Source organism: Dermacentor andersoni, chromosome 2, assembly GCF_023375885.2.
Source record: "Dermacentor andersoni chromosome 2, qqDerAnde1_hic_scaffold, whole genome shotgun sequence".
Lineage (NCBI taxonomy): Eukaryota > Metazoa > Arthropoda > Arachnida > Ixodida > Ixodidae > Dermacentor > Dermacentor andersoni.
Window position 1 is genome coordinate 152860151 of NC_092815.1, and position 18712 is coordinate 152878862.

The window sequence follows — 18712 nt, forward strand, 5'->3', positions numbered from 1 at the left end:
AAGAGAAAAAATAAACGAAAATCCTTGATGTTTCGCGTTGCACTCGTTATCAGCGGATGCGGAAGTTGTGCACAGTGTGACCGACGAAATGTCAAGCGATTTGAGATACGGAGTGGGCATGAACGGGTTCACGTAACCTAGGTACGTATGTCATTCTAAGCAACATGTCCGGCTGTAGCAGCAACAGTGTGTACCTGCGCATACGCGATGAAGCAATACACATGGCGGGCAACGAACGTGTATGGCACTGAAACCAGCGCGATTCTTATCTACAGCGTCCTCAGAGGGCTATTGTATTGCTGTAGACGCGCTTCCGTGTGCCCTGTATAATAAAAAGAACTGCTGAAGGTAATTTTCGTGCTGTTCTCGATTTCTACAATCCTTCTCTTCATTAAACTCTGTGCATATTGGCATTCTTGCGCATGTGCTCGCTGAAGGCAGGGCAAGAACACCGACGCTAGAGGCGCATCGCTATCCGCATGTGGCAACATGCATGCCAAAGAAAAAATACTATTCACGTCATTTGTACTGCACGAAATATATTGTCTTCGTTCTCGATGACCCGTTGTAGTCGTTACCTCGCTTTATGCGAGCAACGGCTTTGATTACTTCGGGGACAGCTACCCCCAGTCACTCGGATTTCCGGCTCACCTGGCCGAAAACATTACCTGATTTTAATATAGCTTCGAATCTTGAAAACTTCGCAGGAAACATTTTATACCCAGCATAAACTTCGGCAAACGTTCGCTGTCTAACTAAACAAGTGTGGTGTCATGCACCGAAGGACGTGCGTGTAAAAAGTTCAGTCGATGACCGCGGAAAATCGCGCTCATCAGCGACCAATACAGACGTCATGATTTACGCGCCGGAAAAGGGAAGCGCAATGCTTGTCGCGATGGTTCCTATGCTGCAGCTACATCATTCCGACTGTTATGCCTCCAAAACTCAGCAGGTTATGCGACCTCCAACACATGGCGCGCATCAAGCCACCAGCCATCATGATCGGCTCGCCATCGTAGGCTCCGTCTTGCCTTGGCACCCACCGCAGATCAGGTGACCTCCAACACGCGGCGCTCGGCCAAGCATGCGCCGTCGCACCCGGGCAGCACGGCGGCGACGTCGCGAGCGCAGATCACGTGACGCGATGAAGTTAATTATGTTTAGTTAGTTTTTCCGTATAATTACTACACTGTAAACGGAAATAACTCCGAGGTGGGAGTATAATGCTTGTCCTATAGCGACCCCCCGGTTCGGAGTTTATTATGCTCCGTATGATCGGAGTAGAATTTTTACTCCGTGCGAGCGGAATTTTTGCGTGGAATTATGGGAGTTTATTTTTCTGTCTTTTCTTTATTTTTTGCTTTGCAATGGAGGGAGTTTTTTCGAGGTGCAACGGGAGTATAAAAAGAGGCATCGCGTGAGCTTGTGCGAACATCTTTACATGCAGAGGCTGCTGGTCAAATTTCGAAATACGCACACTAGACCGCGTCAAATCGACGAAACAAGTCAATGAAAGCACATATATCATGACATACATAAACATTTCAGAAATACCCAATGCAGAAATTTGAAAGACATCCTACGTACACGCGGTACTCAAGAAGCAACGGTGCCAGTATATATACCCACGATACTGTGTGCCTCGAAACCGCCTAGGGAGCAGCTGTGCTGTTTTCAGAATTACGACTCACATGCTCGTTCATACGAGATCTGCCTCGCTGAAATTAACAGAATACCTTAATCAACACAAAACTGTTAATTCAGAATAGTGAGAGAAAATAAGTTAATGGCGTAATTTTTCAAAATTATCATGCCATTCTGTGAGTGCTGAAGCGACTTCGCACACTGCCGGCGTTCGCGGCCGGAAAGTAGTGCGTTAGTTACAGTAAGCAAGTAAAATGTAAGTGCGTGTGCTTCATAGCAAAATTAAATTTTTGCGATATAGTGGTAGCGTAGCAAGAAATTATTACGTGTGAGCATGACCCGCAGCAGTCGACGTAACACCAAAAATGCGTAGTCATACATTTTATACACCGCACTACTTGCTCTGCGTCCAAGCAATCTCTCTCGGTTGTGAAAAGGAGCAACACTGCTGATCTGTCGAGTGAATCCTTAAACTCGGAGCCAACAGGCATGCGTCTAAATCAGTGTCTCGGATAGAGCGTAATGTTAATGCAATATCGGGAAGCAACGACGTGACCAAAACCTATATGCGCGTTAACAATTCGATTCACATCGCTCAATAAGAAGCTTTATTTACAGTACGCATACTTATGTCCTACCGTTTTTCTTCGGGCAAGGATATCCATTCACAGATACATAAATACAGTTGCTTGCACTCCGGTCTTTCTCACTGGCAACACAGCACCGCAACGAACTTGGGGTACGCCATTCGTGCGCGACTAGCATGGATGTCGTCGCTCGAACAGTGGCTGCTGTTGCCACTGCTACGCGGTCCTTTCAAACATTACACCGGACGTTGTCAGCATGTATTCACAAGGACATACAAGTCGTATTTCACGTACTGAAGAACACAAGCCAGGGTCACGCAACACGAAAACACAGTCAGAACCTGAGCCAACATCCCGAGCCAGTGAGCTGCTTCGAGGTATGCCTAAGCCTTTTTCCGCACTTGAAAACGTTGCTCTTGCATTCATCGTTGTCAGCAAAGTGATCAGAGCTAACGTTCTTGAAGCTGAGATACAGTGAGCTTAAGGCATGCCTATAACACTTTCTGGAAGGAAATACTGGAAACAAGATGACGAAACGCTGTCACGGAACGACACTTCACAGATGTAAACAAACCGTCAGCCATGAGCACTGCCGGCTCCGCCGAACGCGCCCGGTCGCTGGCAAGGCGCACAGCCTCATGGGAAGCGCCACGTGACCAACCAGTTTCGGTGGAGGGGAGTTTTTAAAAACTCCCTGTCGGAGTTTCACGGGAGAACAAGATTTTGAAGCGGAGTAAAATCGCGTCATGTCGCCTTAATACTCCCGCAGCTAGCCAGCGGAGTGAAACGAGGGAATGGCGCTGTTTTGCTCCCATACATCAGAGTAAATATTTCAGGAGGGGAGGTTTTAGGGCACATCACCTGTTAAAAACTCCCAGGTGGGTTTATTTTCGTTTACAGTGTATTACACTAAGTAGCCGGCCGAGACTTCCCGACCGGAATGCCTTTACTTGTAACCCGTTTATGGCTAGTCGAGATCTCGGAGGCAGTCTCTGTCCAGACACCAGAGCACGCGAACGCAAACCAAGCAGCCCGCTTTACTGCAGGCTGCGAACCGATAAGTCAAGGACATTGCGCTCAGGTTCACATACTGTTTCAATCCACCACCCATGCAGGCTAGCTGACCGAACTTGACCCGACGGCCACTCGGCACAGTCGGTTAGCGTTATCCGTGCGTCCTTGTCTTTCCTTGCTTAGGGCCTTGAGTTTTTCATGTTCTTTTTTTTTAAATGAGTAGCCTTTATACAAGGTACAATAGCTAACGCTAGCCAAGCTCTTAAATATAAAATATCGAATATACCTGGACGCAATCAAAAATATTCTATTACCAGTGATGTACCGCAATGGGAGGACTTTTTGTTCATAATTTAACTATGGACAAGTATCTCATATTAATAAAGGCATCTTATAATTTCTGAATTGACTGCGCGAATTTCGATAGAAAGGTAATACTTGCGTGTTAACACACCCGGTTCAGTTGTTAGTGTGATATGCCTCGAGTAATTATTTTTTCCACGTTAGTAGCAAAATGCACGGAATATGAATATATATCGTCGCATGATAGCATCGCGTGACACCGTCGCAAGCATTACTCGGAATAAGTAACCCTCCTAAATGCCTGGCTCCGCGACCACGTGGCAGAGGCGAGGCATCGGCATTGGCGTTCGTCACCGCGAACTGCAATCTTCCTTCCCGCGTCAAGCGCGAAGCCAATGCAGCGCGCAGCGGTATTGAAGAGGAAGATTTCAGACGACAGATATGCATGACATGAATTAAATGATATGACATGCATCACATGAATGACATGACACGCATGTCACGACGAGATTTGCATGAAACACATAAATGACATGAGTTCTGAAATCCTGGTCATGTCACTACCTGGATACGTATCAGCATATGTGTGACAACTCAAGTGTGTATGACTTGACAAGAATTACACGGCGTCGTATACTCATGTATGGCTTGCCAATTATGTCATGTCATGCCATACATGACATGTCATGCAATTCGTGGCATACATGTGATGACACGCATGTCATTCATGCGATCACATTCAAGTCATAGGTCATTCATGTCAGGTCATGCACACGTGTCATGGCATTCACATCCAGATATATATCGAGTTAAACAAACGACCTCGACGGCATCATGCCAGTCACACCATTTATGTCGTGACATGCATGCCATGACAATGATATGTGATGTCGTGACATCACATGACAGGTGCTTGTATGCATTGTGATTCTTGTCATGACGCACATCGCATGTCATGATATTCATGTCATTCATGTTATGACGCGCATGGCAGAACATTTGTCATGATACTTATGTCATTCAGGTCCCGACACGCATGGCATGACATTTATGTCATACCATATGTGTCACATCGTGCATTCATTTCATTCATATCCTGATATGCAGGGTGTTTTGTTTTTAGCTGCACGATTTTTTTAAGATTGCCTATGGCAGATACCACAATTCTAAGCATTGATCTAAATGACTTCATGAGGTAGCCATTACTTCTACGAGAATTCAAAATGCTCAATTGAATAATTTACGCTAATTAACATTTTAATTAATGACTGTACGCCACTTGTTTCAACCTGCGAATTATAGCCGTTGAGTACGCCCGCCGTCTCCACTTGGAACGAATTCTATGGACAGCACCAGCCCCGAGATAATTATTTTCAACGTGTCCGTCGAAATGCATTGGTGTTCCAGTTACTCACGTAACTGCGGTTTCATAAAAATGTAATTTGAACGCCAATGCATTTTGTCGGACACTGAAAATTACCGTCTCGGAAATGGTGCTGTACAGAGAATTCGCTCCAAGTGGATACACCTTGCGAACTCAGCGGCTGTATTTCGCAGATTGAAATATGTGGCGTAAAATAATTAATTTGAAAGTTAATTAGCATAATTACGTTATTTATTCAATTCAGAATCTCGATTTCTCGCAGAAGTAATGGCCGCCTCATCTATTCATTTAGATCAAGGGTTAGGATTGTGCTATGTGCCATAGGCAATCATTAAACAATTTGGTTCAGCTAAAAAAACGAAAAAAAAACCCTGTACGTATACTGCGTCAAAGAAACGAGCATGACGGCATCATGTCATTCATACCATTTATGTCGTCCCATACGTGCCACGAAAAATATGTAATTTCATCGGTGTCATGACATGTCAGACATGAATGCATTTCGTCATGTCGCTCTATGCATATTTTGATACACCGGGTGTCTCAGTTAACTTGGCCCAAGATTTTTTTTTAAAACCCAAGAGATCTAGAGAAATCGTACCGACTGCATAGTAGTGGCGGTCGTGGGCTTACAGCCAGTATTTTTTTTTTTCATCACGAAGTATTAAGTGTTTTTAATTAGTGTACTTTTTCATTATTGCTTAAATCGCAAACATGTCAATTACAAAGTTGTAGGGCACCTTCAATAACCTCCGAATCAGGCATTTATTTCGTGCTGAAGTGTGCCTGGTTGTTTCTTTTCCAAGAAAAAAAAACAAAAGCCCGTGAAATACGCGAAACGTTAATAGGTGCGCGCTTGCGCGCCGCTACTCAAGCGCCTCCAAGCAAACTTTGAAAAACATACCTTTGCATTCGCTTATCGCTGCATTGTACAAGGCTTCGTCATGTAGGATTGCTCGAGAGGTTTCATCACCCAACTAGCGTGGTGCGATAAGCGTCAGCATCGGTGGACGCAAGAATGTTGTGCTCCATCATGAGGCACTCGGGATAGCTTTAACCTTCGCGTATCATGAAACAAAGCTACAAAAGAAATTCAACCAACATTTAAAAGATGGCAGTGCGCAAAAGAGCACAAAAAAAACGAGAAAAATGCAGCTCTCTGAAGAAAGAAGTTACTCAGGAATTTATTTCAATAAAGAATGATCCATAAGCACGTGAGGCGTCTCAGCCTCCCACAAACAAAATCCAAAGGTACAACTGATTCAGCCATTTACCCTTTCTGTCTCTTGAATTCAGGAATAGAGGCAAAACAAAGATTTTGTATGTAAGGATAGGGTGTCATAATAAAAATGCATTAAACAGTCAGGTTTTACACCAGGTTTGAGCGGTTATTTACCACTGCCACTTGTAGCACGTGCTCAAACAAGTCACCGTCTGAAGCCAATACAGTATTTCCTTCTTTCCAACACTTGTGCTGTCGCAGCTTTAACCAACGACATTGGAATCTCGCGGCAGACTGCTTCTCTTTGCCCTTAGGGCGTCCGGTGTGGTAGTCTCGCTGCTGTACACGCGATCTTTCACGTAGCCCCACAAGAAGTCCAGCGATGTCATGTCCGGCGACCTTGCAGACCAGGGTACAGGTCCGTGCCGGCCAATCCACTGTCCAGGAAAAAGCTTCTCGAGCCACGCTCGAGACTGACAGGAGCACCATCTTGTTGAAACCAGATGTTCCGAAGGTGCGCAAGTGGAACGTTGCAACAAACGTCGTTCTCGAGATCCTCGAGGATGTCCTTGACGTAGCGTTGCGTCGTTAGTTTGTTGTCAAAAAAGATGGGTCCGATGATGTTGCCACCAAAAATACCACACCACACATTAAGCGACCCCTGGTGTTGGTGTGGTGTTCGTGCCAGCCAGTGGTCATGCCTATCATTCCTGTAGTGTGCGTTGTGAACATTAACTTGTGCGTTTCTGGACAAATTAGCCTCAACCGTGCAAATCACGCAGGTGAGAAAGTCCGGTTCTTCTTCACATTTCGTGAAAATCCAATTGGCAAAGTCAAGCCTGTTTTCAAAACACCTGTATTGAAGTTTTTGATGAAAACGTGCATGGTAGAGGTGCATATTCCCATTCTTTCACATCCTCCGAACTGGTGACCTTGAGGTTGCGACCTCCGCACTGGCGTCACGCTCACTGCCGTCAGAGTTAGCAGCAAAGGATCAGCAAACATCCGTTCCCGCTTCTTGAACTACCGTCGCAGTCCTGTGTCGTTTTCTTGTGAAGCTACCCGTCTCGCAAAAGACTTGCTGACGGACTGGGGCCTCCTCCACAATGCCACATCCGGAATAGCTTGGCTGCCTTCCTCTCGTCACCGTTCGCCGCCAGCAGAGACGAGATCATTTTAGCCTCATTCATGAAGGGCGTGACTGTCTCCTAAAAGAGCATGTCACTGGCGTGGTATCGTTGAGATCTCCCGTTATTATCCATGCACTGACGCGTCAAGAAAAAATGATTTACGTAATCGACAACAGCATATGCTGGCCGTACAGATGCGCCAAAACGCATCAGATGACATAGACTGTGCAAGGTTTGTTTCAATTGCTAAACGGAACCAAAGCAACATGCGTTCCGGGCGCGCCGATGTACACAACAAAATGAAATGCAAAATTACTGTCTCAAGTGCTACGTCAGGGTTTCCCTGCTTTGGAAACCCCCCTCTCCCCTAAGGCTCCGCTACGCTTATCAATGCGTCAGCGGCGTGTGCTCATGATGACGCGATCGCACGTAACGTGAAGCCCTGTATCGAGCGGCTGTCGCTAGAGTCACTGGAAAAAATTTCAGAGTACTGCATTCGTTTTCCCCGCGCCGCCGAAGCGTTCATTGGCCCAACCGTACCACGTGACTTTGGGGTGCCATATACCTTCCAAGCGCCGGGCGGGCCGGCTGTTAGAGCGCAGGCAGCGCAGGTTCCCTACGTTCTTTATTTATTTTTGTTCCGATTGTTGTGCTCGCGTTTGACTGCAAGGAAATCATGCCTGGCTACTGCGCCTTCGGATGCAGCAACCGAACTGAGTCTGGACAGACTTTTTTCTAGATTCCGATCGGGAAAAATGACCGAGAGCGTCGTTCTGCGTGGTTACACAGAATCGGCCGGGAGAACTTCAAGCCTACAAAAAGCACTCGCGTGTGCGAGGTATAAGTACACCTTGCTTTTGCTTTTCTCCACTGTTTTAGAAGGTATTTAAGCGAAGTGCACGCGGTGTTAGCGATGCTACGAAAATAGGAGTTCATTGCAGGGATCGTTCGCGTCTTGCACGCTTGACGCAAGTACACGTGTACGCGTTTGTTGCTCAACACACGCGGTTATTCCGTGCTCGTGGCACGCGAAGGCACACTTGTCGCGCGAGAATTCCGCGTCCTCACGTGCACCAGGTACTCGCATGATTTCTCCGTGCACGTGAGCGCAATCTCGCCTCGAGTCACTCGACCCATATGGCACTTGTTTTTCGCAGATCGGGACGATCGCAGTCAATAAAAACATGGTCAATATGAGGCCCATGATACTTCCTTTTTTCCATTTATCCTTTGCTCATTTATACATACGCATTTCGAGCTTGAAACCAATGGCCAGGTGATATTCACAACACATGCTTCAAATTTTGAGCTTGTAAGCCGAGCACATGCAATGAACTGAAGTCAGCATACATATTATGTTTTATGTTGAAATGCTACGGTGCATACCCAAATAAAGTTGTGCTTGGTGCATAACAAGAAATACAAACAACAGAACACCCAGTAGCTTTAGTTTCACTTTCTCACTATGCATGTTACATAAACCGCTCTAAAAGCACAAGAATTTTATACATCGCCTATGTAACTTAGAAAAAAAAAAGTGCTTCGTCACCAGCGGGCGTTATGCTTTTTTTTACACAGGCAGAAAATCTTGGCAGTCTAAGAAAACAGTCATAAATAAGTTGAGAAGACTAGCCGCTCATGAACGCACTAGACAGCCGCGTTCATAAATCGCAATGTAGCAAACTCTCGCCCATTATCAGTGTACAGAAGTGCATATAGGTTGCTGTAATCACGCAAATGGCTCATATTGGCCTTCCACAAGATTTAGTGCGCAAAATGGTCATCTAAGTTGGTTTTTACGCCTGCTGGGCACAGATCGTCTTACGATCACGGCCAAACACCGGTGCGCACACGGGATTCGCAGTGTGTCGTGCGTATACGGCGGACGAAGTCGCCCGGCAGAATCGAGAACGCGCGGCATTCGTTTACAAGGTAAATTAAATGTATCCGATTTAGCTTGTCAAATTATGCAATGAACGCACGTGCCTGTGACACTGTCAGGTGTTAGTTTCGTCCTGCTTGGAAACATTCAATAGAAGCCGACGGCGGTCCACGATGTTCGTGCCCAAAAGCACAAGCTTGCCTCATTCCGGCTCCTAGTGAAGAAATGTTTCCTTCGTAGCTCGCTCCGCGGAAGGGGGAAAAAAAACGCGTGCATAAGCTCCCGATAGCAGCGCTAAGCTGCTGCCCACAATCGTAGCACAGTTCCAGCAGTAAACACGATCGGCGTGCAAAACAACCACCGGCTGCATTACTCCGCACAAGATAACATTTTATTTTCGTTCTTAACAGCCATTATCTCAGGGCACAAAGTATTTGTACTTCAGTAAACACTCAGCCCGATGTGTCCCCGAATATTAAGCTCTTCCAACACGGCGGCCTTCCCGCGATGGAGTCGGCTTGGAAGGTATATGGCGGTGGCCGCTCAGTGTTGCCAATCAGATCCCGACCTTTGCGGTACTCTGAAATTTTTTCCAGTAACTCTAGCCGTCGCTCGTAAAGCCGTGTAACCATGGCTATTCGCTTGGGAGCGCTTGATTAGTAGTGCGCGAGCGCATATCTATTTCGTATTTTGATTGTTTCTCGCGCTTTTCTATTTTCTCGGAAAAACCAACTAGGCAAAGCTGAGCACGAAACAAATGCTCAATTCAGAGGTTATTTTAGATACCCTAAAACTTTGTAATTGATATGTTTGCGAATCAAGCAATAATTAAAGCTTCACTAATTGAATGCAATTATTATTTCGTGATTTAAAAAATACTGGCTGTAACTACTCACGACTATGGCTACTATGCAGTCGGTATAATTTCTATGTAGCTCTTGGTTTTTTTTAAATCTCAATTAATTGTTTATGGGGTTTTTGCTTGCCAAAACCACTTTCTGATTATGAAGCACGCCGTAGTGGAGGACTCAGGAAATTTCGACCACCTGGGGTTCTTTAACGTGCATCTAAATCTAAGTACACGGGTGTTTTCGCATTTCGCCCCATCGAAATGCGGCCGCCGTGGCCGGGATTCAATCCCGCGACCTCGTGCTCAGCAGCCTAACACCATATCCACTGAGCAACCACGGCGGGTTTTTTAGATCTTGGTCCAAGTTAACTGGGACACCCGGTATATCCAACTGAAGATATCCAACCACGACGGCATTACGACGTAGGAGGATAGATAGATAGATAGATAGATAGATAGATAGATAGATAGATAGATAGATAGATAGATAGATAGATAGATAGATAGATAGATAGATAGATAGATAGATAGATAGATAGATAGATAGATAGATAGATAGATAGATAGATAGATAGATAGATAGATAGATAGATAGATAGATAGATAGATAGATTCAGAATGCCTTAAGTTCGGAAAGAATGCTCCGCATTAAAAAACAGGTTGTTTTATTTATTTATTTATTTTTTCTCCCGTATAGTGGGTGTAATATTTTATTGGAAGTTTTCTACACTATGCACATTGTTTATAAAACAGGAGGAGGAAAGAAAGATAGAAGGCAAGGATGTTAACCATAAATGCGCCTGGTTGGCTACCCTACTTAGAGCGAGAGGAAAGAGGGGAAAGCGTCGTCCAGGCGTCGCAATGCGGTAGATAATGTCTGCGTTTCTAATTGAAATCGATGACAGTGGCACAATAAATGTTCGGTGTTCTCTCTGCTACCGCAGACGTCGCACGCAGCAATGTCCGCCCTTCCAATCAAAGTTGTGTACGCCTTCATGAAAGCCACTCCCAACCACAGCCGGTATAGATGTGATGCCTCAGGTTGGTGAAGCCCGGGTGGAGGTCGAAGTTGGAGCGAAGAGTCCAGTTTGTGGAACTTCTGCACCTTATACTTGGGGTTTTCCACTCTGTTAAAGAGAGCTTGCGTGTCAGGTGACGAAGCTGTCTTGCAGCGTCTGTCCCGGAAAGAGGAATGGGAACGCTGTGTTGTTCTTGATGTGAGTCTTGGGCAGCTTTGCCTCCTTTATCATTTCCACTGATCCCGCAATGGCCAGGTAGCCACTGAAAAGTGCGCATTGGTTGGCTTTAAGCGCAAACAAATGTCATTGTATCCTGTTTCAATCAATGGTCAACCTGTATCGTATGTTAAGACACATCGCTTTCTGGGTGTCATCATTGACCGCAACCTGTCATGGAGCCCTCACTGCGTCTATCTGAAGAAGTTAGTTGGCATTGCTCAGGTCTTCAAAATTCTCTGCGGCAAAAACTGGGGAAACCAGTTCATTCTATGATGCAGCTGTACAGGGTACTGTTTCTCGGACTCCTACGTTACAGTCTACCAGTGTTGTCAAATACATGCAAGACGAACTTTTGCGTTTTGGAGAGCATACAAGGTCAAGCCCTACGCACGTGTTTAGGGCTGCCTCGGTGCACCTCAACACCAGCAACAATTGCCATCGCGGGAGACCGTATGATCCAGACGCATGTAGCTCTCGACTCCAGACGCATGTCTGATCGCATGTCTGACGCATGTATGATCCAGACGCATGTCGACTCTCTCAGAGAGCAGGTTCGTCATTCGCACACACTCGCACAGACCATCGTTTAACCTCCCTACCAGCGGAGAGACCTCAAGCGACCTTTTCAAGAGTGATTAGCGCTCATCAAGCGTGCCTATCGTTATCTTTTACACCGGCGGCGAAGCCTTCATCTCCCCTGTGGTGCCTGCGACAGCTTCAAGTGACTTTTGCTATTTCTGGAATTACAAAGAAGGCCAATCATCCGTTGCCTACTCTGAAGCAACTTACGCTCCTATTACTGCACCAGACGTATCATGACCACATACATATATGCATACCGATGGTTCGACCTCACCTACCAACTCAACTGCTGCATTCGTCGTTCCAGCTAAGCAGGCTACAGTAAGATTCAAATTGTCACACATGACTACATCTACGTCGGCAGAACTTGCAGCTCTCCATGCCGCTATGACGTACGTCACCGAAGAGCTAACAGAGAACTGGATCGTATTTTGTAATTCTAAGGCAGCACTTCACAGTATGAAGTCTCTATTACATCACAGAACTTACGAGCAGATGATATCTGACATCAGGGAAGTGCACCACCATGCTCTGGAAGGAGGGCACATTATATTTCAATGGATTCCTGCACACTGTGGCATCGTCGGCAACAACCTTGCTGACAAGGTTGCCCGGTCTGCCCACGAAGATACCCAGACGCGTCCAAAACCTTTTGCGAGGTCGGACGCTGCCAGCGAACTTCTCCTACTTGCACGCAAAAAGTCGCAAGATCTCTGGAGTTCAGGTGCCTTCAATTGCCGATTACATAAACGGGACCCCACGCTACGGCTACAACTTCCATCTAGACTTTCCCGAGGCGAAACAACCTTGCTGTACCGCTTGTGGCTGGGAGTGGCGTTCCCGAACGCCTACTCCGATAGTTTGGGAATGGCCGAGAGCCCGATGTGCGACTCCTGTGGGTGCGAGTAAACCATCGAGCACCTATTGTGTACCTGCCCTCGCTACGATGCACAACACCTCGCTCTGCGGGCAACTTTACACCGACTGGACCCAAGAGCATTCACTGAGTCAAAGATACTTGGACCATGGCCACACCCATCGCTGGCACGAAAAGCGATTCGTGCACTAGTGCAATACTTGAAGTGCACCGGCTTAAGAGACCGTTTATAGTGTCCCAGTATACAGCGTCCCTCACACACGCACTCAGTGCTTACTCTCTCTCTTTTCCTCTTTCTATCCCCTTTCCCCCACCCCCAGTGTTGGGTAGCAAACCGGGTGCTCCTCTGGTTGACCTCACTGCCTTTCCTGTCCTTGGTCTATCTCTATCTCTCTTCTCAGACTGAAATATTAAAAGTGCAAAACAGTAACAGGAGATCGGCCCGCGCAAGATGCCGCATTTCTAACAGAAAGCTCGCCTTCGTGTGTAGCGTTCGCTGACAGTGTTTCCCTGTAAACAGTGCGGGTACACAAGTTGCAGTTGCCGGGAAGCGTGAAAAGCAGTCAGAAATCTTTGAATGCTATCGCGTTCCAGGTGACGCTTAAGCGTCCTCGAAATTTTATGCGCCAAGCATTGGAAACTTAACAGAGAATAACGAAACTTAGCCCTCCCCTCGAAATGCAGCCTTTGCCCACTCCTACTGCCCCCCCCCCCCTCCAATAAAAGGAATCCTGGTTACGCGCCTGACTGAGCTGTAACAGAGATGTTGTCCTTATATGGGCAAGAGCTCGTAAGAGTGATCTCTACGTGTAATTTGCTTTCATAATTTGAGAGGCATTTGCAAAATCGCTTGACTGAAATCGCTACATAGTCAGCACACATTCTTTAAGTGTGCGATGCTTACAACCTCACGACAAAACTGCTTTGCTGTTTGTGGCTAACATGCAGAAAGGGGTCCTGAACCTCAAATATCTAGTAGTGGATAAAATGGAAGACTAATGCATGATGTTAAATCTCTTACAAACTCCTTACACAAGGAAAACACAAACAGGCCAGGGCTTTTATCCACCACATGCAGAATCCGGTCTCAGCTCCTCACAAACTGCTGTGGTTCCCACTGAATTGCGTTAACGCCGTAACTGGCTTAAATTATTCATTCTTTCATGCAGTACAAATGACGAGGACAGAATTCCTTATTTTAATGCAGCCGATTAGCTCTTTCTCGACGGAGAAGCCCTTCTTGCAAAAATTTTCCTGTTGTACCTCTGTTAATCATGTCAGACGTATCAGACATGATTCTTTTGAGCAACTCGTGTGATTAGGATACCTTAAACTCGAATATTCTTCACTCTGTTTCCAGCAAAGATCTTCATATTTTCTAGGCTTGAAATATTCCACCCAAAACAACTGAAAAATCCAACCAAAACAATGGTCATATGCATCTGCAAGTTCCTTCCAGTGACATCACTTTGTCTACTCTCGTACTTCCAAGAAGTTCTAGTTGCGAAAATGTCAGCATTTTCACAGCTGCTTGTTAGTTTGTGCTTGTATAGATAACATTGCCACAAAGCAGTTCATATATCAATTTTGTTGCCTTCTGCAGTGCTCTAACAGTTGTGCACAGAATCTATATGCAAAACACCCAAATGCTTTAACGTTATTAGAAAAACGTCGAGCGTGCACACACAGATAAGAGACAACAGAGATGGACAACACAAGTTTTCTTGTGTCGACCTCATTGTGTTTGTGTCTGCATACCTTTTATTTAACTTAAGTCCCTACCAACTAGCTCAACTTTCTAAGGCTCTACGCTTTATATGTCACTTGTCTTATGGTTCCCGGTGTCATTTTAGGTTGATAGCGGTTCAGTTTGATCACGAAAAACATCTATGTGTCAAAATATTGCCCCTAGTGCAAGAAGGTTCCCGCATGCTTAGTGTTCTGTATTCGTATATACATTATGTCTGCCGTGCTCTGTGCAGGGCTTTGTATGATATGCATGTTGGCACAATTTATGCCTGCTGGCATAAATTGTCTCTGTGTGCCGCCCCTGTATAATATGTGCCTGTATTTGTTTTCTGGGTCCCAGATGTCCTCTAGCTACATTTTTATAGCTTTTCTTTTCTGAGGTCCATTCCCTAATTGACTCGGACAAAAAAAGCGCCCATTCATCTCGCATATTACCGAACTGCGTCTCAACAGCTGTAAGTCCTGCCATCAGCCTGCAGTAAAAGCTTGATGCCTACCAGGACTTTTAATATTGGCATCCACTGTGAAAACGTGTACGATAACGTCTTGAGGACTTGGTGCAGGAACTGTGAAAGTAGCAGAATTAAAAATGGGCAGTAGCTGTTGTTTTTAAACTCTATTGACTTTTCAATATAGTTGGCATTTTATCTGCCCTTCAACCACAGATGTGGGGGGGGGGGGTAATCTGTAAGATCTACACCTAGTGGACTGTCCATTTCTGCCGCTGCTGATTGGATGCAGCTGTACGAGAGAGGAGGAGACGAACGGCCCTAACGAATCAGCTGCGGCCGAATTGGACAGTCCACTAGGTGGACTCTTACAAAATATCCCCCCCTCCCTGGTTAGACGTGGATACTTCCAATATCATTTGTTCTTCACCTTGTAGAATGCAGCAAAGCTTCTGGAACATCTCTTTGGCTGCAAGGACGTGTTAGTCGTGCAATCTATATGAAGACACAACAATCTGCTTCGGACGAGGTTGCAAAAAAATGGCTTTGTCAGTTTTTATCATTGTGTTTGTTTAATCCGAGCCTTGTGAGTTCAGCCCGTTGAACATGCTTTTTCTTGTTAATGTTTGAGTTAGCGTTGCACATTAATGTCAACTGTCTCCCTTGACCTACCTGGTGAGCGCAAGAACATGTGTTGCGGCCATCATTGGCTCAGTGATGACTTGGTGGTACCATGCATTATTAGCTTCGCTTCATTATCTCACCTCTTCATTTTATTAATGATTCTTCATCACAGTTAGACCAAGTGTGGTCCTTAGAGATATGTACAGAGTAAGTATAAGCTTCTTTACTATTGCTTAAACTGGACATTAGATGACTTGTGAATTGGTGTAAACATCTGTGTTGCGATCTAGCGTTTCCCTTGTATTCGTTTTGTTGGTTTGTTACTCACATTCTTACTTTCTGCAATTACTCTCTGCTGCAGACATCTGTCTTCAGTACTCCAAATTATGCTGTCATGTGCCAGGCATTCTCCACAGTTGCCCGCAACAAGGTGCTACCTATACTTGACATGTAGCAACTGAAGACCTGACGCTTATGTTCATAACTATTTTTCCGTAATAATGTACGAGTATAAGTATACCTTTGCTGTTTCCTAAAGTAAAGTGTAAGGGAATTAAATGAGTAATTGGCAGACTGATATTTGTTTTCAGTCTTTGTGAAGTCACTGATGGTGTCGGTCCTTTTTCCAACAAACTTGTTAGAGAAGGGGAGAATGGCGGCTTAAACAGCTCTATGAAAATTTTCACGTGCCTTAACTTGCCATTGTTGAATGGCTGCTTGCTGTGTACAGACACCACACAGAGATCCCAAGAGTGCTGCCAGCCATAAAAAATGCTGTCAAATTCAACAATTCATAGATTGGCTGTCTTGATTGTAGGTCCAACATGTCTATACTCTTTCCTTAGTGGCTGTATTCGTTAGATTAACCATGCTAGTGGAAGCAACAGTGTTCTAAACGTCTATGTGGTGATACCTTGGAGTTTGTCAGACAAACGAACTCTAGCTGGCTTTTTACAGATTACGATTCTGCTTTGAAATTGCCATTGTTTGTCTCTTGCTCTATGACAGTGTTAAGCTCTTGCCTAGCTGACTCTTTCCTTAAATGATGTCTTGCAGTTTACAAACAGCTTGAGACAACAGCAGCATAATCTTGATGTCATTCGTGACTTTCGAGCAGCTCAGGCTCGTCCCTGCTTTCTCGTCAAGTGATTCATTTGATGACGGCATTCAATGCAGAATCATTGTGGAACGTGATGGCAAGTGTCAGTTCCTCAAGTATAGAAGCCAGTAGGTGTGGCATATTCATTCCCCGAACCAACTATATGATATATGCTGGCATTCCTCAGTATTTCCCAGTACTCGCTACGAAATTTTGGGAAAATAATATGTGAGATGTCTGTATTCCATAGTGCTGTTCAGTGTGATATCAGAGGATTTGAGGGTACAACTGGTCTTGGTATCGAGTACCGAAAGACACAAATTATGTGATTGTGTTATGTGCGCTGTGGCAGATAATTAAATTGGTAATTAGTATCTTTTAAACTGTAAATTAGGCACTGTACTGTTCTGTAGATACAAGTACTATGCCTTGAAGTTATCTGAACTGAAAATTACATAATCTGCATAGCGTTAACAATAGCTAATTTATTAATATATTTGGAAAAAGAGTACCGAATCCATCTTGTATGTAAAAATGCGCATTAGTCAGTCAACCTTTAAAATTTACTTTTCATCAGACTTCCGAGCCCGAAGTGGCGGCCGCATTACCATGGAAACTAGGCCAAAGCAAAACATGGTAATGGCGGCAACGCAAACTCAGACTGACGTGTAAAATCAGGTTTCTTTTCAGTGTTTCTACGCATTATCCAAACTATTTAATATGTCTTAACATGTGTGCAAGTGCAGCGCCTTATTCTGCTACTGATTTTTGTATGAATGTTGCTTTGACCGGCAACGCTTGTCCACTGTGTCTGGTTTCTTATTCTACGACTGCGTCAGGTAAGACATGCGGCGATGTCTTGACTAGTGTTGCATAAGTCACGGGTCACTTTTTCCGCCGCGACGATAGATCAGATTTTTTTACAAGTACTGTTCCAGGAGGGCACATGTAACCGGCAAACGGAGGGCAGACATGTTACGAGCAACCTGCAAAATTCGTGTTCTAAACTTGTTTAATGACGCGAGGATGCCTCGCGAAATCTGCGGATACGAATAAGTGTGGTCAAGAAAACGACTGCTTGTCGATCTGTGCATACGAGACAGTTGATGAGGCTGACAGGCGACTGCTTTCCCGTGGACACCTGACGAGTACTACGCTTCTGCTGCTGTTAAAATACAAATATGCACTGTCGAGCAGTCCTCTCCTGCGATATGAGGACCTGAGAATATTGGTCGTCAAGTGCCGCTTAATTACAGCACCCTCCTACCAGTTTGTCTGTTAAATAGACTTTGTGGTGCTTTAACACTCCCGTAAGTATTCAGATCAATGGTGTGCCTACTTCGTTTGTAAACTTATGTGCTAGATGTCTGTATTCTGTTGCTACTTATGAGACTGGAAGGTGCATGTAAAACTAACTGGTAGACGATATTGCGGTCACGGGTGTAAACGATATTAAGAGGACGTAAGTCCGCCGCAAGAAAATCGCCAAACATACGTGAAGCGACTTGCTTTTCAGCTTAGGATTTTCATTTTATTCCCTGTGTTGCGACATTTACTGACTAATACGGGAATCACAGTCACGTCGGGTCCAGCGCAGAGAGCAGCCGAGCTGTTCCGCGGTATTGTAAGCGTAGGTTACAAAGGGCAGATCTATGTCCCAGTTGAAGTGATCCGATGCAACGTATGTAGTGAGCATGTCGCCAAGAGTGCGATTGAAGCACTTAGTTGATCCATCGGTCTGATGATGGTAGGTGCTAGATGTGCGGTGGATGACGTCGCACTCGGCAAACAGGGATTCAACCACTTGGGAAAGAAAGACACGCTCTCTGTCATTGAGGAGTTCTCGAGGATTGCCATGTCGAAGCAATAAATTGCGCAGAATGAAGAAATTAACCTCGCGTGCTGTAGCGCAAGGAAGGGCGGCTGTCTCAGCACATCGGGTGAGGTGGTCAACACCAACGATTATCCATCGGTTTCCAGACGCAGTGCACGGGACTGGGCCGTAAGGGTTGACGCCGACGCGATCGCAAGGCCGCGCAGGGCAAGGTGATGGTTGAAGAGCGCCGGCCGAACGTTGC